The 6000-nt window shown below is 35.2% G+C and overlaps 1 long non-coding RNA gene across 1 annotated transcript in view; it reads right to left on the bottom strand.

Moving 5' to 3' along the window:
* The window catches only part of LOC148114565 (uncharacterized), a 15387-nt gene extending 9850 nt beyond the window's left edge, over positions 1 to 5537 (bottom strand). The window contains exons 1-2 of the long non-coding RNA XR_015733037.1: positions 5460 to 5537; positions 4310 to 4463 (exon numbers count right to left, since the gene is read on the bottom strand). This is a non-coding gene — a long non-coding RNA (uncharacterized LOC148114565). The remainder of the gene's footprint in view (positions 1 to 4309; positions 4464 to 5459) is intronic.
* Positions 5538 to 6000: the final 463 nt, after the last annotated feature.

Here is a 6000-nt window from a genome sequence, read left to right on the forward strand (position 1 = left end):
TTAATCTTAAATATATGAATCATCACATTTTATTTTTAATATGTAAATAAAAAAAGCTTTTTGTGAAAGTTTATTAACCTTTACTTGCATCTGTACTGTGGTGCTTTAAATAAATAAAAAAAACCCATTGGAAATAACAGCATTTCAGAACTATTTAAATATTATTAGTTTGAATTCACCACTTAATTCTATCTATGCTATCCTCTTGCATACAATCAGTTCAATTTCTGAGGGAAGCTAAAATCTTATGATACCTGGATTTATTTTGGACCTCTAATAATTTATTATTTATTTATTTTATTAGTCATATTACTATGCCGCCCACTCTCAGAGGACTCTGGGCGGCTTACACCAAAGACAGTATACTAAATAGCATATTGCCTCCTAACAATCTGGGTCCTCATTTTACCCACCTCAGAAGGATGGAAGGCTGAGTCAACCTTGAGCCAGTGAGATTTGATTCGCTGATCTGCTGAAGTAGCAGTCAGCTGAAGTAGCTGCAGTACTGCACCCTAACCACTGTGTCACCTCGGCTCTTTTCAAAATTGTTTGAATCAAGACATATAAAGTTTCTGATCTTAATTTTTCATCTATCAGTTTAAATGTTCCTTCAAGTCACACTTCACTCCTGATGATTTCACATCACTGCAGTTTTCTTGACTCATTTATGCGGGGCTAAAATAAAATAAATATGGGACTCCTAACCTTCTCCAGGCAGGGTAGAATGCAAGGCAGATAAAGGCCCAAAAGGAATTTAAGAACCAAGTCTTTTAAGAATGAGATCATTGGAGCAAAGGAAAGAGTATAAAACCTGAAAGAAAAGAGGAAAAAATGGAGAATGGGACGAATGCTGTTTCTCTGCTAACAAGCAACAGAGGAAGAGGGAAAAATATGATTAATTGTTTACCATTATTGTTTTGATGGGACACAGGATGTTTCAGTGAGAAGTTAAATTGATGTAATTACACCAAAGTAATGGAAGGGAGGGGAAATGTGTGAAGCTCCTATTTTGACCTGCATGGCCTATGCATGATCTTCAAAACAAGTGAGATTTAATGAAGTCATAACTAAAATTTCCACTGATGTTAAAATACATGGTTATGTTTGAGGGTTATGTAACTCATGACTAACAATGATAATTGCCTACATGAAGAAAAATTTTGTTTTCATAAACAGATTTATACCAAACAACAGAGCAATGTTTGTACTATTTGTCAAACAACCTTCAGAATACTTGAAGTTATTCTGGATTATCTAGAAGCTGCAGTTGATACAATAATATTAGTTAAAGTTATACCTTTTTGCAAGATACAATGCTTATAAGGAAAGGGTTGTGCAGTGGTTGACAATTGTTTATCAAACATAATTTATGAAATTGCTGTTTAATATTAAAAACCTAAACTATTTAAAGTTCACTTATCTGAGGGATACCTTTCCTCTTACAAGCCTGTGTGATCATGAATGCAAGAGAGGACTTTTTAAGAATGCTCCTATTCCTTTATCTGGTATATGGAGCATGGCTTCTTTCAGTGTCACCTTCAGGCTGTAGAGCACACTGAACACAGAAAATTGTGTCTGGTCTTGATGAGAGTAAAATTTTTAATGTTTATTAGCTGCTTTGAGTACATGATGGAGTGGAAAGATACAGTAGGATGTAAAGTCAAATATATAAAAATATATCAGAATTGCATTAATTATAATGATTCTCAGGCCATGGTATGCTCCATCAGAATCAAATAGTAATTATTTTGAGATGTTTCCAAGAACGAACCAAGTTGGAAGCAACTTGAGATTTTCACATACAAATACTTTGGTATTCATCATTAATTGGTTCCGGGAGGCACAAATTCATTTTCCACCCATAAGGAATAATATGGTGAGTCACAAGGCAGCTGACACCAACACGGTCTAGCTTATGTGTTGAGTACCAAACAAATTATAAGTATTGGAACAAAATGTGATAAAATTCATTGAGTTTTGATTAGTTTCAAAGCAATTGAGTACCTAGGTACAACTGTATGTGGTTTCATCATAATTCCATATTCCAAATACCAGATGAACAAGCAAAGAATCATGTAGAAGGAGCAGGACTAATGGATCCTATGGGGAGATAGATCTTTTAGTAGCTGCTCAATGATTTATTCATTTATGGAACCCTTAAAGCCTAAATGTGGCTGTTAACCATTAAATTAATGCCTAACATGTCCTGTATTTGAATGTGGAATATCATCGTTCATATATTGATGGGTGCATGATATAATTGAAACAAAACAATGTGTTCTAACTGAATATAAACAAACTATTTTTGAACCTACATTTTTTCCCCTTCTTTCTTCAATACTTTTTTTCTGAATGTTATCCTTCTTGTGATTCAAATTAGGTTGAGCAAACTATCATTCATCTAGCCTAAATTTGGAGTCTGCCTGTATCAGAGAAATATGTGTGGAATATGTTGGGGAAGTTACTCCCATATGATAAAATAATACTTTTAAAATGAGCTGGCATAATTTGCAATTTGAGCTGCCTTCACTCATCAAAAGGAATGCACCCACCAACATACTTCATGGAACAAGATTGGGTTGTGTAGAGTCTTAACCTGAAGCATGTGTGGTATGTTCCCTAACAAGCCTGACCTACAGAGACCTGTTTATGTGGGTGGAGAGAATCCACAAGCACCCTTGTCTAGAGATTCTCCAATCTTAACTTCTGAATTCTCCATGTTCATGTTGTGACAGTATTAGGCTGGAACCAGAGAATTATGCATTCTTCTTGCCGGCATGGAAACTTAACCAAGGAGAGAAGCAAACTGGAACTAAGGGGAAATTTCCTGACTGTGAGAATGATGAACCACTGGAATGGCTTGCCACTAGAAGTTGTGGGGGGCTCCAACACTGGAGGTTTTCAAGAAGAGACTGGGCAGCCATTCGTCTGAAATGGACTAGGGTTTTCTGCATGGTCAGGGGGTTGGACTAGAAGACCTCCAAGGTCCCTTCCAACTCTTGTTATTCTGTGATTCTATGCAGAAATCAAATCTATTGGTGCTTGATTAACCACCTCTTTGGTTTTTGTGAAAATCAATATTGCATTGTTTCTGGACAGCTATAATAATCTAGTGGTGGATTGTTTTGTCAATAACATGACTTTTTATGAAATCTTAAGTCTTACTACTTCCTAGGTTTCAAACAGTATGATAAGAAAAAGTGTTTAGGTGTGTTCCTGTTTCTAATATGCAACCCTCCCTTCAGAGTTTTAATCTTGCAACACCTTTAGGAATGCTGATTAGTGACTTAGACGTAGTGATTTATACTTCAGGTTTCTTACATCCTTAAAATTGTTATGTCATTAGTGTCAACTATGAGCCTGCTTTAAATCCATACTCAGACAAGAGGTTTGCCTTGCAATAACTTTCTTTCAACCTATTCCTAACTTTTAGGTTTGGTATGTGTATGTGTGTGTGTGCACATGCGTGTGTGCACGCATTCATGATATGGAGAAATATAATTTTGGTTGCTATCAATGTACTGCTTTTATATATTTCAGAATTTGCTGAAAACTAATATTGATGAAGCTTTTGGGCATAGCACAATCAGGCCAGCAGCAAATATTAATGTTTAGAAAGTTTTAAAACTGAACTTGAACAAGATTGACTTTCAATGAAAATGATGAAAGAGATAAGTATTTCTTATACTAGTATAATTAAAATAAAACATAATGAAGACGGTTCAGTCAGTGGATGAGGGCAGATTTTTATTGACCCCAAGTCTGTAAATTCAAAACTTACTAGAGGGCCAGCTTTTTATATGTGGGGAACAATTGCAGGTCAGTTGTTAAATGTTCTATATGGGATACCTTTGATATGTATCCAGAAATTTGCAACTGTCACAATGTAAAACACCTAAGATATTAAGTGGACAAAGTGATGTTTACACTAAAAATTCTGCCAGTTGCCAGTTGCTTACAGAACACAATTTAAGATACTGATAGTAACTTTCAAATCCCTGTATCTGACTTTGGACTCCAACAGTGAAGTATTGAGATATGTACTTAGGGAAGAGAGATACAATTTTATTTAACTGATTTTTATCTTCAACACATTTTTTTAAAAAAATTTTTTTTTTAAAAAAAATGATAAAAATGGAATAGGAGGAAGAAAAAGGAAGAAAAAGGGAAGAACAACTGCATGGAAATGGATAATGGGGAAAAAAAATTGAAGTGGGAAAGAAAAAAAGAAAAGAAAATGTCCTACCCAAAAAGTTATTTTTTTTTTAAAGAAAAGGCAGAAAGGAATCATGCTATTGTTCAGCTATACCTAGGTGGCTTCTTTTGCTGTGAGTCAGTTCCCAAATATGGAGATGTCATCATACATCTTCTAGCCTTGACAAATGCCATTTGTATTCCAGTTTGTTCACTGTCTCTCTCACTTGTCTTCTGGTCAATGACTTGGTTAGCAGATTTCCAGGAATCTAGTAATGATTGAAAGGAATTTTGTTTTAAAGCATTGAGAGTCATCTTTACTACAAGAACGCCTGCTATTTTCCTTGCACTATATCCTGGCTCCTTCCAAATATCATCAATTTCCATAGCGATCTAAATTTCTGATTGCTGTTATTCTATTTGGCACCATCTCCATTTATCGGGACATCTCTTTTTCAGTTTTCAGACTTCTGTGGAGACCACTCTTTTGAAAAATTCACTATTGTTACTCACTGTCTTTCTGCAAGATATTTGCTATATCCATTTTATCAGGTTTCCACTCGTAATAATTCACTCTCCAAAATAGTTACAAATATAAGACCATAAAATAAATAATTTTTATAATTCATATAATCATGCTTCTGCCGTTATGAATGTGACTGGCAATTAAGATATGTGGGAAATATCTTTTTGAAGAGGACAATCTATCAAGCACATGAGAGAACATTTGCTGGGCTGCATTCAGATTATACATTGCAATCCCTTGAGAACTGCATTTGACTCTATTCTCTCCATGTTTAAAAAAATCTATAAAGACACTTGCTTTGGCCACTCTGTTAGTCGATAATTAATTTCAGTATTAACTTTAACATTTTTAAAAAATGAATACTCAAGTGGAATGCCAGTAATAGAGAAAATACCTGTTTTGCATGATAGTTTCCACCCTTGTCATCCTTAATTATGCCAAAAAAATACCTGCTTGAAACCCGAAGCCTTGAAGCTGCATGTAGCAATTGGAACCCTTAGGTGTGGTTCTAGAAAACTCCACAAGTTACTATCAAATGGTAACTTTGAATGTGACATAAAGAAAAACTATGTAGAATTATAGAATCGGAAGAACTTTTTTAGACTATCTAATAATCCAACCCTCTAGTTCAGTTCAGAAATCCAAATCCGAAGGTTGTCAAGGCCCTCTTAGACATATTCAATAAAGAGAAACCTATCCCTTCTCCAAGTAATTGGTTCCTCTGTTCAATTACACTTACTATTAGAATTTTCCTCCCAGCCTTCTCTTCTGAAGACTACAATTATCAAATTGCAGTGAGTAAGAATGCAGCTTGCAGATCCAGCATTCGCCTGTACACTTGTTTGGGAGGAGCTCAAAGTAATTCAGATAATTATTATGCAAGTAATTCTGACAATTATTATATATTCTAAGAAAGCATGAGGGAAAGGGATTGCATGAAAAGCCCTGCCTCCTGCTGGTTCTGCTTCCACCATGCCCAGCAGTCATGTTAGTCCCAGGTTTTTGAGGCAAGATAGAAGATCTCTTTAACATTATGTTCTCAGTGTTTGAAGGTAGTAAGATCAGCTGTGGAAGTCTTTATAGTCCCACCTGTGGATCTGGTTCACAGTATGGTAACTAGGAGTAAGGTTTTCACAAAAGTGACACCTCAACAATGTCCTTTTTCTTGGAAAAAATAGGCATGCATGAAATTTTAAATGAGAATTGAAGTCATTCTTGTTCATCCAGGCATTTGCATTGCGGAGTAGCCAGTGATTCAGATTAGTGCTGTTTAACAGTTT

The sequence above is a fragment of the Pantherophis guttatus genome, chromosome 3, assembly GCF_059756535.1.
Source record: "Pantherophis guttatus breed Tessera chromosome 3, ASM5975653v1, whole genome shotgun sequence".
Lineage (NCBI taxonomy): Eukaryota > Metazoa > Chordata > Lepidosauria > Squamata > Colubridae > Pantherophis > Pantherophis guttatus.